Source organism: Carcharhinus amblyrhynchos, chromosome 1, assembly GCF_965287045.1.
Source record: "Carcharhinus amblyrhynchos chromosome 1, sCarAmb.v2.hapA, whole genome shotgun sequence".
NCBI classification, from domain to species: domain Eukaryota; kingdom Metazoa; phylum Chordata; class Chondrichthyes; order Carcharhiniformes; family Carcharhinidae; genus Carcharhinus; species Carcharhinus amblyrhynchos.
In genome coordinates, this window is record NC_137324.1 from 1,661,007 (window position 1) to 1,687,084 (window position 26,078).

Below are 26,078 nucleotides of genomic sequence, written 5' to 3' on the forward strand. Positions count from 1 at the left end.
GCCGATTCCATTCACTCACCACCCTCTGAGTGAAAAACTTACCCCTAACATCACTTCTGAACCTCCCTCCCCGCACCTTAAATCTGTGTCCTCTCGTAGCGACCATTTCAAACCGGGGAAATAGCCTCTGAGAGTCCACCCTATCTATTCCTCTCAACATTTTGTAAACTTCTATCAGGTCGCCTCTCAACCTTCGTCTCTCCAGGGAAAAGAGTCCCAGCTCCCTCAACCTAACTTCATAAGGCATGCCTCCCAGTCCAGGCAACATCCTTGTAAATCTCCTCTGCACCCTTTCAATAGCTTCTACATCTTTCCTATAGTGAGGCGACCAGAACTGCGCACAATACTCCAAATGAGGCCTGACAAGGGTCTTATAAAGTTCCAGCATTACCTCCCGACTCCTAAACTCAATCCCTCGATTAATGAAGGCCAGTACACCATACGCCTTCTTGACCACCTCCTCCACCTGCGAGGCCGATTTAAGAGTCCTGTGGACCCGGACCCCAAGATCCTTCTGCTCCTCAACACTACTCAGACTTCTGCCCTTAATAGTGTACTCGTTCATCCCGTTGGTTCTGCCAAAATGGACGACAACACATTTATCCGCGTTGAAGTCCATCTGCCACTTCTCCGCCCAGTCCTGCATCCTATCTATGTCCTGCTGCAACTTTTGCCATCCTTCCAGATCATCCACAACACCACCGACCTTCGTGTCATCAGCGAACTTACTTACCCATCCCTCCACTTCCTCATCCAGGTCATTTATGAAAATGACAAACAACAAGGGTCCCAGAACAGATCCTTGAGGCACTCCGCTGGTGACTGACCTCCATTCAGAAAAAGCCCCATCCACAACCACTCTCTGCCTTCTGCAGGCAAGCCAGTTCTGGATCCACAAGGCCAAAGGCCCTTGGATCCCATGCCCTCTCACCTTCTCAAGAAGTCTTGCATGGGGGACCTTATCAAACGCCTTGCTGAAGTCCATGTACACTACGTCCACGGCACTTCCTTCGTCAATGTGTTCAGTCACATTATCGAAGAACTCAACTAGGCTTGTAAGGCACGACCTGCCCTTGACAAATCCATGCTGACTATTCCTGATCATGTCAAACCTCTCCAAATGTTCGTAAATCTTGTCCCTCAGAAGCCTCTCCATCAGCTTACCAACCACTGAGGTCAGACTCACCGGTCGGTAATTTCCCGGGCTATCTCTGTTCCCTTTCTTAAAAATAGGAACTACATCCGCAATCCTCCAATCCTCTGGAACCTCTCCCGTCTCCATTGACGACGCAAAGATCATCGCCAGGGGCTCTGCAATCTCTTCCCTCGCCTCCCACAGTATCCTGGGGTACATCCCATCTGGTCCCGGCGACTTATCTACCTTGATAGAATTCAAAAGTTCCAACACATCCTCCTCCTTAATATTCACGTACTCAATCCTTTCCATCTGCTGCAAATCCATAACAAAATCTCCCAGATCGGCTTCCACCGTGAATACTGAGGCGAAGTACTCGTTAAGCACCTCCGCCATTTCTTCTGGTTCCACACAAACCTTTCCCCCCTCACCTTTTATCGGTCCTATCCCTTCTCTTCTTATCCTTTTACCTTTCACATATTTATAGAAGGCCTATAGGTGCGAAAGTAACAGGGTAGTTGTTATGGGAGACTTTAACTTTGCAAATATCGATTGGAAAAGTTTTAGTTCAAGCACATTAGAGGGGTCAGTTTTTGTCCAATGTGTGGAGGAAGGTTTCGTGACACAGTATGTAGATATGCTAACAAGAGGTGAGGCTACATTGGATTTGGTACTGGGTAATGAACCAGACCAGGTGTTAGACTTGGAGGTAGGTGAGCACTTTGGTGATAGTGACCACAATTCGGTCAGGTTTACCTTAGTGATGGAAAGGGATAGGCATATACCGAAGGGCAGAAGTTATAGCTGGGGGAAAGGTAATTATGAGGCTATTAGGCGAGATTTAGGATACAAAGGGTAGAGTAGGAAATTGCAGGGGCTGGGAACATCTGAAATGTGGAGCTTATTCAAGGAGCAGCTACTGCGAGTCCTTGATAAATATGTACCTGTCAGGCAGGGAGTAAGTGGTTGAGTGAGGGAACCGTGATGTACTAAGGAAGTTGAATCTCTGGTGAAGAGGAAGGAGGAGGCTTATGTAAAGATGAGACATGAAGGCTCAGTTAGGGCACTGGAGGGTTACAAATTAGCCAGGGAGGATCTAAAGAGAGAGTTAAGAAGAGATAGAAGAGGACATGAGAAGACTTTGGCGGATAGGATCAAGGAAAATCCTAAAGCTTTCTACAGGTATGTTAAGAATAAAAGATTGGTTAGGGCAAGATTAGGGCCAGTCAGAGACAGCAGTGGGAAGTTGTGCGTGGAGCCTGAAGAGATAGGAGAGGCACTAAATGAGTATTTTTCAACAGTATTCACAGGAAAAAGTCAGTGTGGTCGAGGAGAATACTGCGTTACCAGGTAGTAGACTAGATGGGATTGAGGTACATAAGGAGGAGGTGTTGGCAATTCTTGAGAGTGTGAAAATAGCTAAGTCCCCTGGGCCGGATGGGATTTACCCTAGGATTCCCTGGAAGGCCAGGAAGGAGATTGCACAGCCTTTGGCTTCTATCTTCATGTCGTCATTGGCTACAGGTATAGTGCCAGAAGAATGGAGGGTAGCAAATGTTGTCCCCTTGTTTAAGAAAGGGAGTAGAGACCATCCTGGGAATTACAGACCAGTGAGCCTTACTTCTGTTGTGGGCAAAGTTTTGGAAAGAATGATAAGGGATAGGATTTATAATCATCTAGAGGGAAATAAATTGATCAGGGATAGTCAATACGGTTTTGTGAAGGATAGGTCGTGCCTCACAAACCTTATTGAGTTTTTTGAAAAGGTGACCAAAGAGGTGGATAAGGGTCAGGCAGTTGACGTGGTGTATATGGATTTTAGCAAAGCGTTTGATAAGGTTCCCCATGGTAGGCTATTGCAGAAAATGCAGATGCATGGGATTGAGGGTGATTTAGCAGTTTGGATCAGGAATTGGCTAGCTGATAGAAGACAGAGGGTGGTGGTTGATGGCAAATATTCAACCTGGAGTGCAGTTACAAGTGGTGTACCTCAAGGATCTGTTTTGGGGCCACTGCTATTTGTCATTTTTATAAATGACCTGGATGAGGGTGTAGAAGGATGGATTAGTAAATTTGCTGATGACACCAAAGTTGGAGGAGTTGTAGACAGTAAGGATGGATGTTACAGTTTGCAGAGGGACATAGATAAGCTGCAGAGCTGGGCCGAGAGGTGGCAGATGGAGTTTAATACGGAAAAGTGTGAGATGATTCACTTTGGTAAGAGTAACAGGGGTACAGAAGATAGGGCCAATGGAAGGACTCAGTAGTGTGGACAAGCAGAGGGATCTCGGGGTATATGTGCATAGCTCCCTGAAAGTTGGCACCCAGGTTGATAAGGTTGTTAAGAAGGCGTACGGTGTGTCAGCTTTTATTGGTAGAGGGATTGAATTTCGGAGCCGTGAGGTCATGTTACAACTGTACAAAACTCTGGTGCGGCCGCACTTGGAGTACTGCATACAGTTCTGGTCGCCACATTATAAGAAGGATGTGGAGGCATTGGAAAGGGTGCAGAGGAGGTTTACCAGGATGTTGCCTGGTATGGTGGGAAGGTCTTATGAGGAAAGGCTGAGGGACTTGAGGTTATTTTCATTGGAGAGAAGAAGGTTACGAGGTGACCTGATTGAGGCATACAAGATGATCAAAGGATTGGATAGGGTGGACAGTGAGAGCCTTTTACCTTGGATGGTGATGGCTAACACAAGGGGACATAGCTTTAAATTAAGGGGTGATAATTACAGGACGGATGTCAGAGGTAGGTTCTTTACTCAGAGGGTAGTAAGGTCGTGGAATGCCCTGCCTGCTGCAGTTGTAGACTCACCAACTTTAAGGGCGTTCAAATGGTCAGTAGATAGGCATATGGATAACATTGGAATAGTTTAGGTTAGAGGGTCATTGGATTGGTTCCACTGGTCAGCGCAACATCGAGGGCCGAAGGGCCTGTACTGCGCTGTAATGTTCTATGTTCTACACCCAGAGATTGGTGTGGCAGCATCCGATTATCGATCACAGTGATCAAGTCCTGATCGATTGACTGGCAATGGCCAAAAGGGAGCCAAACCCCAACGGGGTATAAAGGGTGCTGCACAACCAAGAATCTCTCTCCCTCTCCCTCTCTGACCCCATGAAGAAGCTACAACAGTGAACATCGCCAGCGACGACCAGCACAAGGAGAGCCACCACACCTGAGAAGGAAGGAAGACCAGAGCCAGAGTGCCAGACCAGACCAAAGGACCAGACTACGCAGACATGACTGAGACCAGCACACAGATAAAAACCAATCATGCAAAGTTAAGTCAAGGTCTTGTATTGGACTTGAGCCCTAGTATTTTCTGCAAGATAACTTATTGTTGGTTGGGTGGTGATTATTGATTGTGTGTCTTAAATAAATATTGGTTGTACTAACAAGACGTCTACTCGCAGTTATCTGTCCACTGTATAAGGGTTAAAACAGAGTGTGCCACAGACACAACAGTTGGCGACTCCACCAGGACGTCGACAAGAAGTAACTTTGTTGCTCTGATATTGAATCCCACAGAATCTATACTGAACAATTATTTAAAATTCAGAGTCAACAGGTATAAACTCCTTCATGGACAACAACAGCTTTCGGGAAATTGTTTATTGTGCATGCATTGTTACTAACAAGGATAGGGTAAACTCCGTAGGTTTGCAGTAGAGTCCGGAGGGATTAGGACTGGAACATAGTCCAAAGCCATACCCGCAGTCCAATAAACTCCCTACCCCTTGTCGTTGAATATAGAATGGCAGGAAACAGCAGAGAGATAGAGAAGTGTCTCATATCAAAAATCAGGGAATTTATTGAGAAGAAGGGGTGTCCCCTATGGGCAGAATCTTGTGCCAATACTGAGATGGGACTGGGATCCCTGGGGCAGAAATACTGGGACGATCTGAGAAAACGGGCAGATAAAAATGAGAAAGAAATTGCCATTGTGAGCTGCTTAGGACAGCTGCTAGGAAAAGAAAAGGAGTTAAACACAGTTTGTAAGGAACTGGAGGAATCGAAGCAGGCACAGGAGGAAAAGGAGGATGAGATTAAGAAACTAAAGGAACGGCAGCAGGATGGGATATAACAAATAAGAGCCGAAAAGGAGGAGGAGATTAATGAACTAAAGGAATAGCAGGAGAGGATAGAGCAAAAAGAGCCAAAAGGACAGGGAGGTAGATGAATTAAAGAAAACCAACCAGGCAAATTTATTACATCTGGGCAATTTTCAAACCCAGTATGAGAGAGCTTACCAAGACACCCAGCGCACTGTCTTGGCCAAAGGTGAGGCCGAGCAGGCAGTAACACGATTGGAAGCTAGGTGCACTGATCTGCAGGTGGTAATAAAAACGCTACATCAAGCCAGTAAAGAACAGAGACTGGCAACCACTGACCACTCTAAATATCAGCGAGAAATTTGACAGCTGGAATCCCTATTATTAGTTCAAAATGGATTTATTTGTACCTTTGGGAAAGTAGAGGAAGAAGAGATAGAGAATGCAGACTGGGGAGAGTTAAAGGAGAATGCTAGACTTTACATTACACAAACCTAGGATTGGGGTCCACCATCATCTTTCCCAGGGGAAGTCATACCCACTGCACCCGCAGATTCACCTCCAGTACCAATAACCCAGTGATGACTGAACATCAGGTAGGAGTCTCAGGGCTCAGCTGTTATGTACATGATCCTGTTCACGGTGGCACAATTGGCCGAAATCACAAATAAAATCACAACCTTTGAGCCATCGGCTAATCCACACAGTTTCTTTGAGCATGTTGGCAGCAGAAGATAATGCATGGGCGAGATGGAAGGCAAGAAGTGAAACTGATAGTCATGTGCTTAAGCAAATCTGTACAGTCTGCCCTGCCAGCCCTTCAAAATGTTGGGGAAGGAACCTTAAGTAAAATTAAGGAAGCGATATTGACCGCGGTAGGGTTTAATAAAGGGGATCCTGTAAATGGGTTAAATAAATGTAAACAGAGGAAAGGGAAACATCCGAATGCTGTTGTCGGTTGTTTATGGATCCACTTCACAGGAGTATATGGGGAATTAGATCGGGCTAGATTCAATGAGCCTGATTCATTCAAGTGGGCTAGGACATGAGTCTCGCACACCATGGAGGAAGGAAAGAAAGTCTGCGCTAATTTTGACCCCGCAGAGACCACACACAATGAAGCATGGGTTCCCCGACGGTTAGCTCAAGCCTGGGAACAGGAAATTCAGGGAGCCCCAATGTCGTGGTCAGAAAGGGAGGCGAAAATGCTTCTGATGAGGTTCAGCCAGGGTCAAGTATGGAGAAATGAGGTTAAAAGGGATCACCAATACTGGAGAGGTACAGCTCCACCGGGGACAGATAGAGGGGCATGTTTTAATTGTAGGTAGCCAGGACATTTCACCCAAGATTGTAGGAGACTCCAACCACCATATACACGGTCCCCAAGACTACCAGGACCACCGGCTCCACCCAGTTAGGCCAGCTCCTAGGTACGAGAGAGGACATTGCTCACTACTGATGGAAGGTCCTGGTCACCTCATGCATACCATAAGCATGAGCCCATCATTGTATCCAATTGTCTCCGCCCATGGAACCCTAAATTGATGTTCCCGGCCTTTCCAACCTGGGCCTGTAGCACCAGGTGGGGTAGCATAGGGAGACCCCTAGTTAATGGCAAACTTAGAGGCCACCTTGTAGAATTCCTTTGGGATACAGGAGGCTCCAGAATTACCTTGAATGTTTCAAAATTAAAAACAGGCATCCCTTGGCCAACCAAGGGCACAATTACATTCAGGACACATGTAGGAGGGGCGCATTACAGCCCCTTTACAGGTCCGCCTAGAGTAACATGTGTGACCATCCGGTGGTGTTAGTTCCCCCAAACACTGAACACATCCTTCGGTCTGATTACATGAATAAATGTAACTTTTCATTTAATCGAACTAATCGATGGATTCAGCAGATGGCTACGATTAGCACAGAGCCATCAATCCAGTCGGGACAAATGCTCATATGGTTAGCGCAATAGGGTTTGATCTCTTAACGATTAGCAGTGATCCAACCATCAGGGAGGTGCTTCAAAGATGAAGGACCCCTGAATCCTGATTCAAACACAGACCCGACAGTGCAGTCCAACGAACAGACACGGGTATGGAGGAATGTTGAGGGGATAATGATGGAGCCCCATGAGACAAATGATTCAGAAGATGAATCTCTGTTGGGCAATTCGTTAATGGAAATGCTGAATGAAGGAATCTAAGGTGCTCCAAATGATGAAATTCAGCCCACAGTACAGACCAAAGCAAGGTACAAAAATCTCTGATGGAAGCATCCACTTAAAAGCAGTTGTACACTGCTAGTACGATTAACCAGGTTATTTGTACAATCTGATACCTGCTCTTTCGCCTCCTTTCTTGAGTTGAGACATCATTAAGCCAACTATACAAATCTTTGAGGCAGCTATGTTAAATTTTAACTTCTTCAAGGCAGCTGGGCGACATTTTCAACAGGAAATAAAATAAACAAAACTCTTACAGTGCAAAAGTCTGGGACAATGTTCGTCCATCGTCATTGATGAGGACCTTGACACCACTAGTCATTTTGAAGCTGGTTGCGGTGTGTCGAAGATGACTGATCAGGTTAATTCGGGCACGGAATGTCCTGGCACATATCGGACAGACTTGTGTAGACACTGTAGTTGTTGCGCTGGTGGTTCTGGACTTGCGCAGCTCGCACTTAAGTTGTGCTTCAGCAATACACCTACCGAAAGCTTGACAGCCTTTGTGGATGAGGCAGCGCCAGGTAGGACGGTTTTGTGTCAGCGTTTCCCAGGTGGTCGTGTCTATGTCAAGCGACTTCAGGGAGGTTTTGAGTGTGTCTTTGAGATGTTCCTTCTGCCCTCCAAGCGAGCGCCTTCCAGCAGAGAGTTCCTCAAAAAGGAGCTGCTTGGGTATGTGCTCGTCTGACATACGGATGACATGACCTGCCCACCGGGTCAGCGCTCTCATCAGCAGTGTGTGGACTGATGGTAGACTTCCTCTAGAGAGAACCTCAGTGTCTGGTACTTTGTAAGAACATAAGAACATAAGAAATAGGAGCAGGAGTAGGCCATCTAGTGAAGAAGTTCCTCCTCAACTCCGATCTAAACTGCACCCCCCCTTATCTTGAGGCTGTGCCCTCTAGTCCTGCTATCTTTTCTAAGCGGAAAGAATCTCTCCACCTCTACCCTACCCATCCCTTTCATTATCTTGTAAGTCTCTATAAGATCCCCCCTCATCCTTCTAAACTCCAACGAGTACAGACCTAGTCTATTCAATCTCTCCTCATAGGCTAACCCCCTCATCTCCGGTATCAGCCTAGTGAACCTCGTCTGCACTCCCTCCAAGGCCAATACATCCTTTCGCAAATGCGGTGACCAAAACTGCACACAGTGCTCCAGCTGCGGCCTCACCAGTACCCTGTACAGTTGCAGCAAGACCTCCCTGCTTTTATATTCTATCCCCCTCGCTATAAAGGCCAACGTTCCATTCGCCTTCTCGATCACCTGCTGCACCTGCAGACTGGGTATTTGCGATTCGTGCACAAGGACTCCCAGGTCCCTCTGCATCATAGCATGCTGCAGCTTTTCACCTTTTAAATAATAATCCCTCCTACTACTATTTCTACCAAAGTAGATAACCTCACATTTGCTAACATTATACTCCATCTGCCAGGTCCTCGCCTACTCACTCAGCCTATCCAGATCTCTCTGCAGACTTTCCGCACATTCCACGCAATTTGCTTTTCCACTCATCTTCGTGTCATCAGCAAATTTCACTACCCTACACTCAGTCCCCTCCTCCAGATCATCTATATAAATGGTAAAACAGTTGAGGCCACAGCACCGATCCCTGCGGCACTCCACTAGTCACCAACCGCCAACCAGAATAGCACCCATTGATTCCAACTCTCTGCTTCCTATTAGACAGCCAATCCTCTATCCACACTAACACCTTACCCCCAACTCCATGCACCCTAACCTTTTGCAGCAACCTTTTGTGAGGCACCTTATCAAACGTCTTTTGGAAATCTAAAAACACCACATCCACCGGTTCCCCTCTGTCCACCGCACTAGTCACATCCTCATAGAAATTCAGTAAATTCGTCAAACACGACTTTCCCTTCACGAATCAGTGCTGCAACTGCTTGATCAAACCGTTCTTTTCTCACTATTTCTTCTTTGATGACGGATTCTAGCATTTTTCCAACTACGAACGTTAAACTAACCGGCCTATAATTCCCTGCCTTTTAACTGCTACCTTTTTTAAACAGCAGCACAACATTAACCATTTTCCAATCTTCCGGCACTTCCCCAGAGTCTAGTGAATTTTGATAAATAATTACTAAGGCATCTGCTCCTACTTCTGCCATTTTTTTCAGAACCCTGGGAGGCATTCCATCCAGTCCCGGGGACTTGTCCACCTTCAGTCCCATTCTCATCCTCCATCTGTCTTGCCATCTGATGCGTAATATTCTGCAAAGACAAGTCATGTGGAAATGATTGAGCTGTCTTGCATGCCTTCGGTACACAGTCCACGTTTCACAGACATACAGGAGGGTAGTGAGTACCGCGGCATTGTAGACCTTCAGTTTTGTTGCTGGGCTGATTCCTCGATGTTTCCATACAGTGGAGCGCAGTCTACCAAAAGCAGAACTTGCCTTTGCTATTCTGCAGTTAATTTCTGTATCAATAGTCACTGCCAAGAGGGTGCTGCCAAGATAAGTGAACTGGTCCACTGCCTGCAGTTTCTGCCCCTTTGATTGTGATTATGGGTTCTGTGTACAGTGTATGAGGAGCAGGCTGGTGCATGACTTTGGTCTTTTTAATGTTGATGTTGAGTCCAAAGTTGTCACAAGCCGTGGAAAGTTTGTCCATACTGACTTGCATTTCTGGCTCTGAGCCAGTATACAGAGCGCAGTCATCGGCAAAGAGGAAGTCTCTCAGAACAGTCTCCTTCACTTTGAAGTCTCCTCAGGTTGAAGAGTTTCCCATCCACTCTGTACTGGAGGCTGATTCCAGCAACACTGTCCTGGAAGGCATCATTTAGCATGGCAGTAAACATCATGCTGAACAGTGTGGGTGCGAGCACACAGCCCTGTTTGACACCACTGGTGACTGGGAATGCCTCAGAGGATTTTCTGGCGTCCAGTACTCTGGCCATCATGCCATCATGGAACTGGCGTACCATCTGAATGAATTTGGGGGGACAGCCGAACTTTGACATGATCCTCCACAGGCCTTGTTGGCTTACCATGTCGAAGGCTTTCGCAAGGTCAACAATATGCAGCTGCTCTTAACCCAGCTCCTTAGCGTTCCAAGTGACACTGAGAATTTTATTTCCAATGTTCTCATGATAGAAGGACCATCTCTTTACCCCTAATGTTGAAGGGACACATTTTAACTCATAGAGGCACTTGTGCTAAATTTTACAGGCGACCCACTTTCAAACTCAAACCCACTTATCAGAACGGACACCTCTTCAGGTCATTACAGACCGACTCCAGTGCTGTTCAAATCCCTAGGACTAATGATGACTATTGCCAGACTAAAACCGGCCGCCTTGATTTTGCTGGCCAGTTAAATCAACTATTTTCCGACAACCCCATGACTCGTCTATTCATCGGTCTGAACAAAAATTGCTCCATAGTGCTCCACAATTAGAATAAAAAAATTATGACATGCAAGCGACAGTTGATATGCCCGGGTCCTCCTGACCACACCACAGTCAAATAACTGTTCAGAAAAAAAAAAGTGGGGTGCATGGACAGTTTAAATACATGTATATACATCAAATTTAGATGTGATAACAACAGAAATTACACTGATCTCCTCAGGACAGTGATGGACGATGATAGAGATGCAACTTACGGTCTATCTCATCGGACTTATCATTGGGATAAGCACACAGGACACTCCAAGCAAATTAACATGTGATATCCCGGTTATTTATAGTTTGCCTCACCTGATGCGGGGGGAATGTGAGGAGGGTGTGTTTTGGGTGCATCCCAATAAGAGTATCATGTTTGGGTGTAACAGCCAGTGGCTGATACACAAAAAATCATAGGGCAGTTCAACTGAATGTTATCTGAGTGTCACTGTAACAGGGGATTGGTGGGGATTTTCAAATAATAGGTGCTCCGAAATTGGATATCTGGCTAACAGCCCAGAAAAAGGATTAGAGCTGGGGCAGCGGTGCCCCGGGACACTCAGAGAGGGGAACTTTGCACTGTATGAAATAAGAACTGGGCCGAAGCCAAGCCCAGACCCATCCCACTCAATTTGTCCTGAAGCCACCCCCGGGCCACAGAATGGATTGATCCTAAAACACACAAGGAAAACCTTGTATGACAACATCCACTACGAATTGGTACCTGTGGTGGTGGATATAGCTGGGACACAACTGCCAGAGTGATGGTGCCCTCTCCAACTTAAGAGATTATACCTCCACTTAAGTCACAGACTGTTAGGGCAGAAGATAGGAATGGATGAAAGACAGGAAAGATCCAAGAGGGAGTTAGTCAATGACATGGCCACAGCATACAGGGCAAGGGTAGCCGACCTGGACAATAATTTTCAGATTCTGACCCAACAGATTAAACAGACACTAAGTTCTATCAATGAGGACAATCAGCAAGATGCTGAAGGGGAACTGACTGGGAACATAGCCAGCAGCCACACGGTAACTGTATTAGAAGGACACGCCAAGACAGTCAATCAAATTATCAGGGAAGAATTAGAGGATGATGACCGACAAGAGAACCGGACTTTATGTAGTGCATATGGACAGTGGGTGATAGAACAGCTAAGGGAAAACCTAGAGCAGGTATGCAGTGGGCAGGGTCCATCTTGGATTAGTGACAAACAGATGGAACACCTATTTACGGGCAAGAAACACCCCGAGTTATCTGGCTGCCAAATGCGACAGTTGACCAAAGTCTGTTTCAATAACACTACAAAGGGACTCCAGGGAAAGCCCTGGGAATGATATTCGGACTCCCCATAATCACTGACGACCAGGTGGACTGAAAGTCTTTGAAGTGGAGGATATAGGGACTATCCATGAGGATATCTGGATCAAGTATGACAGCACTTTACTGTATGCAGTAGAGAAGAAGGGCAACTCATAGGCACTACTCTGGACAGATGTCAACAAACTGACAAAATAATCGCATGCCCGTACCCAGTCTGCTTGAATGAGCATGCACTGTGTGGCTTCAGAACAAACACTAGCCTAAATTGCTCAGTAGAAGCTCATCGTCTGGACACAGACTTAACTTGGGTAGCTTACAAGGGAGCAGGAAGATACTGTCTCACAACCTCCCTGAAACAATATCAGTATGGCATGGCACATTGTAACGTTACTAACACTACATTCTGCATCAAACCAGATATACCAGCCAAGGTAGCTTCATTCAACTAATAGAAATTCATAAGAGGGAGAGAGTAGATTTGAATGCCACTGATGAGTTCCGACAGACTCGAGGAGAGTACCATGAGAAATATGACACAAGCCTCAAACTCCTGCCAGAGGAGTTGAACCAGATGTGGGCAAAATTGGCTACAGCCCACAGAACCTTCACCAAAGTAATTCGGCAGACGCAAAAGGTGAAAAGGAAGATTAAAGGAATTAAAGTCACCTCTTGGTGGGATGACCTCTGGAACTGGGAAACATCCAACTCCACCCATTTGTTCACACAATGTCACACCTGGTGGTAGTACTGATTTTGTTCACCCTGGTATACCTAATCATCCTCACAGTCCAATCCAGCCGATGGAAAAAGAGGATCCCTGGAGGCAGAACGGAGGGTCCGCCATTGAACTATAGTCCCCTCTAATTCAATAGAGCAATGTTTACAGGAAGCTTGCCATTTTGCGATTTGTACTAATGAGCCGTTGGAAATCCTACTGCCAAAATGTGCCTCAGATCTGCGAATACTTTATTCTAATGTTTGTTTGATGTTGCTTTATAATTAGTTTATTGTAATAATGGTATTTAGAATATGTGGTTGTTTGTATTTTTAGATGGTTGTTGGCTGTAGCTTCTGGAATATCAATATGTTGTAGAGATTTGTCATTATTATGCATGCCAATGCCTGTGATGGATCACAAACTCAGGACTAGTATCTGTCAGGAATTCTCCAGTCTGCTGAGTGACTGGAGAATTCCTGACAGATACTAGTCCTGAGTTTGTGATCCATCACGCTTCGCGTTCAGGATCAGAGGGAGGACTGTGGCCAAACAGGCCATCTAAAATGGCGATTTGTAAAGCATTCAGGGACAATTGGGAAAGACTTAAAACAGCAGGCTGTAACCTAAAAGACAGAGACAAACAGGCTGCAACACAGACAAGTGAATACACAGGATATGGGTCATCTCCAGGACAAAAGAGACTTTCTGATCAAATTGGGTTGTTTGTCAGACATAGAGGCGCAGTATTTGGGAGGGAGTTGTGCATTCTATGTGCTCCCAGCACTTAGAGACATGGCCGTTGGGGACACACCCAGTGATTGCTGTGGCAGCACCCAATTGGACTTTATCGCTCAGGGTGATCAAGTCCTGATCAATTGATTGGCAATGGCCAAAAAGGGTATGAAACCCAGCAGGGTATGAAGGGTGCTACGCAACCAAGAATCTCTCTCTTTCCCTCTGACCCCACGAATGGGCAATGATGGTGATCACAGCCAGAGATGACCAGCACGAGGAGAGCCACCACACCTGAGAAGGAAGGAAGGCCAGAGCCAGAGTGCCAGACCAGACCAAAGGAGCAGACTATGCAGAGGGCGACCAAGACCTCTGTGGGGTTCCTGTTTTTAGAAGTTACTTTAAAATTTAAGCGGAAGTGGGCTGCGGGGTGAGCTGGGAAGGGGCTTTTTTAAGCGCACAAAGTATAAAAGGAAGGCTGCACTATACAGTGGGCAGCGTCGGGAGTGGGCAGCGGAGTGAGCAGACTACGCAGAGTGTGAGCTGTAAGGGCTTTGGCTCAAGGGGCTTCGGCAAAAATAGGCAGAGGCAAGGTAGGTTGTGTGTTTTTGTTTGGTTCTTCCAAAACTATGAAGGAAAGGGGTAAGTATGAGTGAGAGGCCAGTTTGCTGCTTTCGGTGTCAGATGTGGGAGTTCCTGGAGACGCCTAGCCTCCCAGAAGTCCATATCTGTGCCAGGTGCGTGGAACTGCAGCTCCTGAGGGACCGTGTCAGGGAGCTGGAGCTGCAGCTCGATGACCTTAGTTTAGTCAGGGAGAATGAGAAATTAATAGAGGACAGTTATAGGCAGGTGGTTACACCGGGGCCTCGGGAGGAAGACAAGTGGGTCACAGTTAGGAAGGGTAAAAGTCAGAAGGGTGACGTACCAGTGAGTACCCCGGTGGCTGTCTCCCATAACAGTAAGGGCTGGGTGACAGATGGGAGAGGGGAGGGGAGTGTGCAGTCAGTGGAGGGATCCCCTGTGGTTGTCCCCCTCCAAAATAGGTATATCATTTTGGATTCTGTGGAGGGGGATGACGTCCAGGGGTAAGCCACGATGACCAGATCACCAGCACAGAGACAGACTCTGTGGCCCAGAAGGGAAAGAAAGGGATTAGGAGAGCAATAGTGGTGGGGGATGCGATGGTTCGAGGCACGGACAGGTGGTTCTGTGGGCACGAACGGGACTCCAAGATGGTAGTCTGCCTCCCTGGTGGCGGGGTCCTGGGTGTCTCTGAGCGAATAGGAAGCATATTAAAAGAGGAAGGTAATCAAACAGATGTCATTGCACACATTGGTGAAAATGACATAGGTAGAAAGAGCAGGGGGGTCATATGAGAGCAATTCAGGGAGATGGGTGCTAGGCTAAAAAGTAGGGCCTCTGGGGTAGCAATGTCTGGACTGCTCCCAGTGCCTAGTGCTAGTGAGGCTCGGAACAGAGATATTGTACAATTGAACGCGTGGCTAAAGGACTGGTGCAGGAGGGAGGGTTTCAAATTCGTGGATCACTGGGAAGTCTTCAAGAGAGGGTGACACCTGTACAGGAAGGATGGGTTACACCCGCACTGGAAGGGCACAAATATCCTGGCTGGGAGTTTTGCTAGAGTGTTTCGGGAGGGTTTAAACTAATGTGGGGTGGGGGATCAAAACAAGAGGTCAGTAAGCACAGAAGCTGGGGATGAGCTTGGGGCCAGGACAAAGCTAGCTAAGAAGAAGAACATTCTGGAGGAGGGTGACCTCAAAGGGCCTGGAGGTCTGGAGTGCATCTGCTTCAATGCAAGGAGCGTAACAGGTAAGACAGACGAACTTAGGGCCTTGATGCTTACACGGAATTTGGATGTGGTTGCGGTGACAGAGACTTGGTTAAAAGGATGGGACTGGCAGCTGAATATTCTGGGGTATAAGTGTTTCAGGCGAGACAGAGGAGGGGCTAAAAGAGGTGGGGGAGTAGCGATACTGGTTAGGGAGCATATTACAGCAGTGCAGAGGGTGGGCAATTTAGAGCGGCCATGTAATGAGTTACTGTGGGTGGAGCTCAGAAACAGGAAGGGCGCAGTCACTATGCTGGGGGTATACTACAGGCCACCCAACAGCCCACGGAAAGTGGAGGAACGCATATGTAAGGAGATTCTGGATAGGTGCAGAAAAAATAGGGTTGTTGTAGTGGGACTTTAGTTTCCCTGGTGTAGACTGGAAATCGCTTAAGGCTGGGGATCTGGACGGGGAGGAATTTGCAAAATGCGTACAGGAAGGTTCTTTGGAACAATATGTGGATAGCCCAACTAGAGAGGGGGCTATACTGGACCTAGTACTGGGTAATGAGCCGGGTCAGATCATCAAAGTTTCAGTAGGGGAACATGTGGCAAATAGTGACCACAATTCTGTTAACTTTCGGATAGTAATGGACAAGGATGCGAAAAGCTGCAGCATGCTACTGTGCAGAGGCACCTGGGGGTCCTTGTGCACAAGTCGCAAAAACTCAGTCTGCAGGTGCAGCAGGTGATCAAGAAGGCGAATGGAAAGTTGGCCTTTATAGCGAGGGGGATAGAATATAAAAGTAGGGAGGTCTGGCTGCAACTGTACAGGGTACTGGTGAGCCGCAGTTGGAGTACTGTGTGCAGTTTTGGTCACTGCACTTGCAGAAGGATATATTGGCCTTAGAGGGAGTGTAGAGGAGGTTCACTAGGCTGATACCGGAGATGAGGGGGTTGGACTACGAAGAGAGATTAAATAGACTGGGTCTGTACTTGGAGTTTAGAAGGATGATGGGGGATCTTATAGAGATGTAAAAGATAATGAAGGAGATGGATAGGGTAGAGGTAGAGAGATTCTTCCTGCTTAGAAAGGATAGCAGAACGAGAGGGCACAGCCTCAAGATAAGGGGGGGGCAGTTTAGATCAGAGTTCAGGAGGAACTTCTTCACTCAAAGGGTGGTGAATCTCTGGAATTCTCTGCCCGTTGAAGTGGTGGAAGCTACCTCGCTAAATATATTTAAGTCACGGGTAGATAGGTTTTCGATCGACAGGGGAATTAAGGGTTATGGGGAGAAAGCAGGAAAGTGGAACTGATCCACTTCAGATCAACCATGATCTTGTTAAATGGCGGGGCAGGCTTGAAGGGCTAGATGGCCTACTCCTGCTCCTATTTCTTATGTTCTTATGTTCTTCAGTATGAGTGTTGTCCTACAGGTAGGGTGCTGAATTGGGGAAAGGCAAACTATAGCCGGATTGGGCAGGATTTGGTGGCCGTTGATTGGGAGAGGCTGTTTGAGGGTAAATCCACACCTGGCATGTGGGAGTCTTTTAAAGAACAGTTGCTAGGACTGCAGGACAGGCATGTGCCTGTAAAAAGGAAGGACAGGAAAGGTAAGATTCGAGAGCCATGGATAACGAGGGAAATTGAGGATCTGATCAAAAAGAAAAGAGAGGCGTACATTAGGTCCAGGCAAATAAAAACAGAAGGAGCACCAGAGGAATACAGAGAAAGTAGGGAAGAATTCAAACAGGGAGTTAGAAGGCCAAAAAGGGGTCATGAAATGTTCTTGGTAGACAGGATTAAGGAGAATCCTAAGGCATTTTATTCGTTAGGAACAAAAGAATTGTCAGGGAAAAAAAATTAGACCTCTCAGGGACAAAGGAAGGGAATTATGCTTAGAACCCAAGGGGATAGGGGAGATCCTAAATGAATACTTTGCATCAGTATTCACAAAGGAGAGGGACGTGTTGACTGGGAGCGTCTCAGAGGGAAGTATTGACCCATTAGAGAATATCTCCATTACAAGGGAGGAAGTGTTAGATTTTTTAGGGAACATGAAGACAGACAAATCCCCAGGGCCTGATGGCATCTATCCTAGACTGCTTAGGGAGACAAGAGATGAAATTGCTGGGCTTCTGACAGAAATCTTTGTCTCTTCATTGGACACAGGTGAGGTCCCAGAGGATTGAAGGATAGCGAATGTTTATTTATTTAAGAAGGGTAGCAGGGATAACCTGGGTAATTACAGGTCAGTGAGCTTGACGTCCATGGTAGGGAAGTTGCTGGAGAGGATTCTTTGGGATAGATGTATGCACATTTAGAACAGAATAATCTCATTAGTGATAGACAGCATGGTTTTGTAAGAGGGAGGTCATGCCTCACAAATTTGGTGGAGTTTTTTGAGGAGGTGACAAAAACAGTTGACGAGGGAAGGACCATGGATGTCGTCTATATGGATTTCAGTAAGGTGATTGACAAGGTCCCTCATGGCAGGTTGGTGAAAAAGGCTAAGGCTCATGGCATACAAGGAGAGGGGGCTAAATGGGTAGAGAATTGGCTTGGCCACAGGAGACAGAGGGTAGTAGTTGAAGGGTCTTTTTCCGGCTGGAGGTCTGTGACCACTGGTGTTCCGCAGGGCTCTGTACTGGGACCTCTGCTATTTGTGATATATATATATGAGGCGGGTAGAATTAGGGACCTTGAGGTGAAGGATCCTCTTGGAGAGAGTGATCATTGTATGGTGGAGTTTCTGTTGCAGATGGAGGAGGAGAAAGTGGGTTCCCGGACACGTGTCCTTTGTTTGAATAGAGGGGAGTATGGTAGGATGAGAGAAGAATTGGCGAATGTGGACTGGGGGAGCGCGTTGGAAGGTAGGTCTGCTGAGGAGCAGTGGAGGATCTTTAAGGAGATCTTTCTTGGTGCTCAGCAGAAATTTATTCCGATGGTTAAAAAGGACAGTAGGAAGAGAGGTAATAAGCCGTGGATAACGAAGGAGGTGAAGGAAAGTGTTAAATTAAAAGCGGAGGAATTTAGAGTAGCTAAGAGCAGTGGGCGAGAAGAGGATTGGGAAAGGTTTAAATGTCAACAAAGATTGACAAAAAAGTTGATAAAGGAGGGTAGAAGAAGCTATGAAGCTGGGCTAGCACTTAATATAAAAAAGGATAGCAAGAGTTTTTATAAATATATAAAAAGGAAGAGGCTGGCTAGGGTGAACGTTGGTCCCTTAGCGGATGAGAAAGGGGACCTAGTGGTAGGGGATGGGGATATGGCTAAGGTCTTGAATAACTTTTTTGTTTCTGTCTTCACGGAGGAGGACGTGAATAATTTGCCGGGTGTTAGCGATGGAAAGGTGGTAGGACTGGAGGGTCTTAATGACATTACTGTTACTAGAGAGGTGGTGCGCGACAGACTGGAGGGGCTGATTGTGGACAAGTCCCCAGGACCGGATGGAATGCATCCGAGGGTTCTGAAAGAAATGGCGGAGGTGATAGTGGATGCCTTGGTGGTTATTTTCCAGACGTCGCTGGATTCCGGGGAAGTGCCGGATGATTGGAAAACGGCTAATGTTACGCCGTTGTTTAAGAAGGGTGCCAGGCAAAAGGCGGGGAATTACAGGCCGGTTAGTTTAACGTCTGTGGTAGGTAAAATGTTAGAATCCGTCATTAAGGAGGAAATTGCGAGGCATCTTGAAGGGAATTGCTTGATAGGGCAGACGCAACACGGTTTCATTAAAGGGAAGTCGTGTCTGACCAATTTACTGGAGTTCTATGAGGATGTGTCTAGGGCGGTGGATAGAGGAGAGCCGGTGGATGTGGTCTTTCTGGATTTTCAGAAGGCGTTTGATAAGGTACCTCACAAGAGGTTACTGCAGAAGGTCAGAGGACATGGAGTTGGGGGTAGGGTGTTAGCGTGGATAGAGGATTGGTTGTCAAATAGGAGGCAGAGAGTGGGGGTCAATGGGTGCTATTCGGATTGGCGGTTGGTGACTAGTGGGGTGCCCCAGGGGTCGGTGCTGGGGCCTCAGCTATTTACCATTTATATAGATGATCTGGAGGAGGGAACCGAGTGTAGGGTGTCGAAATTTGCTGATGACACCAAGATTGGGGGAAAGGCAAATTGTGCGGAGGGTGTGGAGAGTCTGCAGAAGGATCTAGATAGGCTGGGCGAATGGGCCAGGAAATGGCAAATGGAATTTAATGTTGGCAAGTGTGAGGTGGTCCACTTTGGTAGGAAGAATGGTAGGAAGGACTATTACTTACGTGGCGAAAAACTGCAGCAGGCGACGGTGCAGAGGGACCTCGGGGTCCTTGTGCATGAGTCGCAAAAACCCAGCCTGCAGGTGCAGCAGGTGGTCAGGAAGGCGAATGGGATGCTGGCCTTCATAGCGAGGGGGATTGAATATAAAAGTAGGGAGGTCTTGCTGCAGCTGTATAGGGCATTGGTGAGGCCGCAGCTGGAGTACTGTGTGCAGTTTTGGGCGCCGCACCTGCGCAAGGATATTTTGGCCTTGGAGGGAGTGCAGAGGAGGTTTACTAGGCTGATACCGGAGTTGAGGGGGTTGAGCTATGAGGAGAGGCTGAATAAACTAGGCTTGTACTCGTTAGAGTTTAGAAGAATGAGGGGAGATCTCATTGAGACGTATAAGATGATGAATGGGATGGATAGGATAGAGGTGGAAAGACTCTTCCCGCTCAAAAAAGACAGTAGGACTAGGGGGCACAGCCTCAAGATAAAGGGGGGGCAGTTCAGAACGGAGTTGAGGAGAAACTTCTTCACTCAAAGGGTGGTGAATCTCTGGAATTCTCTGCCCGTTGAAGTGGTGGAGGCTGCCTCGCTAAATATTTTCAAGAAGCGGGTTGATGGGTTTTTGATAAGAGAGGGGATTAAGGGTTATGGGGAGAGGGCGGGAAAGTGGAACTGAGCCACGACAGATCAGCCATGATCTTATTGAATGGCGGGGCAGGCTCGAAGGGCCAGATGGCCTACTCCTGCTCCTATTTCTTATGTTCTTATGTTCTTATAAATGATTTGGAAGAAGGAGTAACCGGTGTGATCAGTAAGTTTGCAGATGACACAAAGATGGCTGGGCTTGCTGATAGCGATGAACATTGTCGGACAATACAGCAGGATATAGATAGGCTGGAAAATTGGGCGGAGAAATGGCAGATGGAATTTAATCCAGATAAATGCGAAGTGATGCATTTTGGTCGAACTAATGTAGGGGGGAGTTATACAATAAATGGCAGAACCATCAAGAGTATAGATACACAAAGAGACCTGGGTGTGCAAGTTCACAGATCCTTGAGGGCGGCAGCACTGGTGGTGAAGGAGGTGAAGAAGGCATATGGCATGCTTGCCTTTACAGGACAGGGTATAGAGCATAAAAGCTGGAGTCTGATGTTACAGCTGTATAGAACGTTGGTTAGGCCACATTTGGAGTACTGCGTCCAGTTCTGGTCACCACACTACCAGAAGGACGTGGAGGCTTTAAAGAGAGTACAGAGAAGGTTTACCAGGATGTTGCCTGGTATGGTGGGTCTTAGCTATGAGGAGAGATTGGGTAAACTGGGGCTGTTCTCCCTGGAAAGACAGAGAATGAGGGGAGTCCAAATAGAGGTGTATAAAATTATGAAGCGTATCGATAGGGTGAACAGTGGGAAGCTTTTTCCCAGGTCGGAGGTGATGATCACGAGGGGTCACAGGTTCAAGATGAGAAGGGCGAGGTTTAACTCAGGTATCAGAGGGACATTTTTTACACAGAGGGTGGTGGGGGCCTGGAATGCACCGCCAAGTAGGGTGGTGGAGGCGGACACGCTGGGATCGTTTAAGACTTCCCTGGATAGTCACTTGAGCAGACTGGGAATGGAGGGATACAAACAAATGGTCTAGTTGGACCAATGAGCAGCGCAGACATGGAGGGCCAAAGGGCCTGTTTCCTGTGCTGTAGTGTTCTTTGACCAGCGCACAGATAAAGGCCAATATCTGTTTGGGTACTTGTCAGTCACGCAAAGTTAAGTCAAGGTCTTGTATTGGACTTGAACTTTAGTATTTTCTATGTTCTATTTTCTGTAAGATAACTTATTTTTGGTTGGGTGGGTGACGATTGATTGTGTGTCATAGAGTCATAAAGTCATAGGTTTACAGCATGGAAACAGGTCCTTCAGCCCAACTTGTCCATGCCGCCCCTTTTTTTTAAAACCCCTAAACTAATCCCAATTGCCTGCATTTGGCCCATATCCCTCTATACCCATCGTACCCATGTAACTATCTAAACGCTTTTCAAAACAAAATTGTACCCACCTCTACAACTAGCTCTGGCAGCTTGTTCCAGACACTCACCACCCTCTGTGTGAAAAATTTTGTCCCTCTGGACACTTTTGTATCTCTCCTCTCCCACCTTAAACCTATCCCCTCTAGTTTTAGACTCCCTTACATAGAACATAGAACACAGAACACTACAGCACAAACAGGCCCTTCGGCCCACGAGTTGCGCCGATCACATCAACACCTACCAATCTATAGACCTATCTATAACCCCCAATCCCACTAAACCCCATATACTCATCCAGAAGTCTTTTAAAAGACCCCAGCGAGTTCGCCTCCACCACCACTGACGGCAGCTGATTCCATTCACTCACCACCCTCTGAGTGAAAAACTTACCCCTAACATCACTTCTGTACTTGCCTCCCCACACCTTAAATCTGTGTCCTCTCATAACAACCATTTCAACCCGGGGAAATAGCCTCTGAGAATCCACCGTATCTATTCCTCTCAACATTTTATAAACCTCTATCAGGTCGCCTCTCAACCTTCGTCTCTCCAGGGAGGAGTCCCAGCTCCCTCAACCTATCTTCATAAGGCATGCCTCCCAATCCAGGCAACATCCTTGTAAATCTCCTTTGGACCCTTTCAATAGCTTCTACATCCTTCCTATAGTGAGGCGACCAGAACTGCGCACAGTACTCCAAATGAGGCCTGACAAGGGTCTTATAAAGTTGCAGCATTACCTCCCGACTCCGAAGCTCAATCCCTCGATTAATGAAGGCCAGTACACCATACGCGTTCTTGACCACATCCTCCACTTGTGAGGCCGATTTAAGAGTCCTGTGGACCCGGACCCCAAGATCCTTCTGCTCCTTATCTTTGGGAAAAGATATTGACTATGTACCTTGTCTGTGCCCTCATTATTTGACAGACTTCTATAAGATCACCCCTCAGCCTCTTACGCTCCAGAGAATAAAGTCCCAGACTATTCAGCCTTTCCTTATAACTCAACCGATCAAGGTGTCTTGTAATATCTTGGAGGGAGCTGTAGAGCATTTGAAGGAAATATCCATTACGAGGGAGAAAGTGCGAGGGTTTTCAGGTCGCATAAAAACGGATAAAGCTCCAGGGCCTGATGGTATTTATCCCGGGCTGCTTAGGGAGGTGAAAGATGAAATTGCTGGGCCTCTGACACAAATCTTTGTCTCTTCTTTGGACACAGGTGAGGTCCCAGAGGACTGGAGGGTAGCTAATGTGGTACCGCTGTTTAAAAAGGGCGGTAGGGATAACCCCGGTAATTATAGACCAGTGAGTTTGTCGTCGGTGGTAGGGAAATTATAGGAAAAAATTCTTAGGGATAGGACGTATAAGCATTTGGAGCGTTGCGATCTGATTCGGGATACACAACATGGCTTTGTTCAGGGGAGGTCTTGCCTTACGAATCTGGTCGAATTTTTTGAGGAGGTGACAAAAACGGTTGACGATGGACGAGCCGTTGATGTTGTCTATTTGGATTTCAGTTAGGCGTTTGACAAAGTCCCTCACAGTAGGCTGGGAGAAAAAGTTAGCACTTGGGATACAAGGACAGGTAGCTAGATGGATTGAAAACTGGCTGGGCAACAGGAGACAGAGAGTAGTAGTGGAAGGGTCCTTTTCTGGCTGGAGGTCAGTCACCAGTGGTGTGCCGCAGGGCTCAGTACTGGGACCTCTTCTCTTTGTAATATATATAAACGATTTGGAAGAGGGCGTACGTGGTGTGATCAGCAAGTTTGCAGATGACACCAAGATGGCAGGTTTGGTGGATACCGAGGCGGATTGTCAGGTGACACAGCAAGATATAGATAGGTTGGTATACTGGGCAGATAGATGGCAGATGGAATTTAATCCTGACAAATGCAAGGTGATGCATTTTGGAAGGAATAATGCAGGGAGGAGTTACGTGATAAAAGGTAGACCAATTAAGAGTACAGAAATGCAGAGGGACCTGGGAGTGCAAGTGCACAAGTCTCTGAAGGTGTCAACACAGGTAGAGGAGGGTGTGAAGAAAGCTTATGGAATGCTAGCCTTTATAGGAAGGGGTATAGAGTATAAGAGCTGCCGTCTAATGCTTCAGTTGTACAGAACGCTGGTTAGACCGCATTTGGAGTACTGCGTCCAGTTCTGGTCACCTTACTACCGGAAGGACATGGAGACCCTGGAGAGAGTGCAGAGGAGGTTTACCAGGATGCTGCCTGGTATGGAAGGACTGAGTTACGAGGAAAGACTGGAAAAACTGGGGCTCTTCTCCTTAGAAAGACGGAGATTAAGGGGGGATCTGATAGAGGTGTATAAAATAATGAAGGGAATAGATAGAGTCAACAGTGGTAGGCTTTTCCCTAGATTGGGGACAACTATTACGAGAGGTCACGATCTAAGGGTGAGGGGGGAGAAGTATAATTTGGATACTAGAGGAAGGTTTTTCACGCAGAGGGTCATGGGGGTATGGAGTGTGCTACCAAGTAAGCTGGTGGAGGCAGGCACGTTGGACTTGTTTAAGGTTTACTTAGATAGGCACATGAGTGAAACAGGGATGGAGGGTTATAGAAGACAGTATTAAAAAGGGTCAGAGCCTCGGGACGACACTGGAAATGTAATATTACATGTTAATGTTTTGTCTCTTTTAATCCACAGGTGTCGGTCCACCTTGTTGTCAAACGAGGGGCATGCACACGGTGGGTCGTGCGTGGGCTGCTCTTGGAGGTTTCGAGAGTGGCCTAGTACTTCGTGTCGCTGTGTGTGCTTAATCCTGGACCAGCAGACGGGCACCACAACAGCTCAGTGACTATCACTGCTAGCTGTGCAGATACATGGATTTGGGCCGGTGTCTGTGGGAGTTTGCGCATTCTCCCTGTGGTTGCGTGGGTTTCCTCCGGGTGCTCCGGTTTCCTCCCACACCCCAAAGATGTGCTCTTAGGCTGATTGGTGTACCAAATTGACCCTACACTATTCTCCCCTGAATCTGGCTGCATTAGGGGTACCATTCACATACACACGGGGCAGGGTAGGTGTAGGAAAATGCTTTGTCGACATGGCGGCGCGGGCTCATTGGGCCGAAGGGCTTGTTTCCCGTGCTGGGTTGTTCTTTGTTCTTTGTAATCGCCCTCCTCCCTGCCTGCAGTAGAGTCTGAGCTGATTGATGGGGAATGGGTGGGAATACTGGCACTCCCTATAAAAACTGAGAATCCAAGCAGGAAGCGAGTGGGAGTGGACAGAGTAAGAATTTCAATAAACTGAGGGTGTGAAATGTCCCCAAACAAGGACGAATGTGCAAAGACGAATGAAACTGATTAGGTAGACAGAGCCCAGTTCCAAAGGTGGGTGGTGCTCGAGTTCAGAAAGATATCAATCTTTAAAATAACTAACACTTCTGTGTTTAATACAGACTTTTACTGATCCTGTTTAAAGGGAGGAGGTGTTTAAAAGTATTTAATTATTATGCAGAAGTTGGGAATGAGTCACTTAGTGAAAATTGTCTGCCAAATAATGAAATGGGGATAAAATAATTAAACTGTTAACTTGGCAAAAGATTATTTTCTGGGGCATGAACATCGCAAGCAAGCAGGCCTATTACCTATCCCAAAGTGTCTTTCAACAGAGTGGCTTGCACTGGTGTTTCTGAGTTAACTACATTGCTGAGGATCTGGAGTCACATGTAAGCCAGACAGACTTCCTTCTTTAAAGGACATTAGTCACTATTAAATCCGGTAAGGACTTTGACAAAATCATGCAGCACAGCGGCACATGGGTTAGCACTGCTGCCTTATAGTGCCAGGGACCCAGGTTCAATTCCTGGCTTGAGGAGTTTGCACATTCTCCCTGTGTCTGCGTGGGTTTCCTCCGGGTGCTTCAGTTTCCTCCCACAGTCCAAAAGACGTGCAGGTTAGGGTGCATTGGCTGTGTTAAATTCTCCCTCAGTGTACCCGAACAGATGCTGGAGTGTGTGACTAAGGGATTTTCACAGTAACTTCATTGCAGTGTTAATGTAAACCTACTTGTGACGCTAATAAATTAACTTTAAAATGGAACATAGAATATTAAGCGGAATAGCACAGATGGATTGAAGAGGAATCTAGATTCCTCCTCTGTATGAGGAGAGAGGAATGCAAGGTAATGCTGTTAGGATGCAATACAGAGGCTGACTTTGAACAGTGCCAAAAGGGGAAACAGTAAAAAACCACAAATGTGATTTATTAGATTTAATCAGAGTCCCCTAAATGGAGGAAGGTTACTTCAATTGGAGGGAAATGGGTGGCTGGTAAGCATGATGTGGGTATGCCGGCGTTGGACTGGCGTAAACACAGTAAAAAGTCTGAGCAGACCCTGAGTCTTTGTTATCTGGTAAACACTGTACCTGCTGATGGATACAATTGTCTGGAGCAGGTAGGA